The sequence below is a fragment of the Octodon degus genome, unplaced genomic scaffold, assembly GCF_000260255.1.
Source record: "Octodon degus isolate 3935 unplaced genomic scaffold, OctDeg1.0 scaffold00032, whole genome shotgun sequence".
Taxonomy (NCBI): domain Eukaryota; kingdom Metazoa; phylum Chordata; class Mammalia; order Rodentia; family Octodontidae; genus Octodon; species Octodon degus.
This window is the reverse complement of record NW_004524608.1, coordinates 1,241,218-1,241,647: the sequence shown is the minus strand read 5'-3', so window position 1 is coordinate 1,241,647 and position 430 is coordinate 1,241,218.

Sequence of the window (430 nt, the reverse complement as noted above, 5' to 3'; positions counted from 1 at the left end):
CCCCCCCCACTTCTGGCCAGTTCAGCCCTCCCTAGGGGCGGTGCTGGCAAGGCATGTGGTATTGCACAGTCCCTGCAGTTGCCTAAGCTTGCCTAAGCAGATGCTTTACTCCGCTGAGCTATCTCACCAGCCCCTGGAGTATTAAGAATCAAAAAGTTCGATATTCTTAGGTTTGTCAGCCAGGTGTGGTGGTACATGTCTATGATCCTAGCACTCTGGGAGACTGAGGCTGGAAGATTATAAATTTGAGCCCACCCTGAGCAAATCAATTACTTAGTGAAACCTTGCTTTAAAAATAAAAAGGGCTAAGGTCTGATCGATAAGGACTGTGGCACAGAAAAATAAAAAGGGCTGCAGACAAAGGGCTAATGTCTGGACTATATATAGAGAACTCAAAAAAATCAGATCCAACCCCCAAGATTTAAAACCC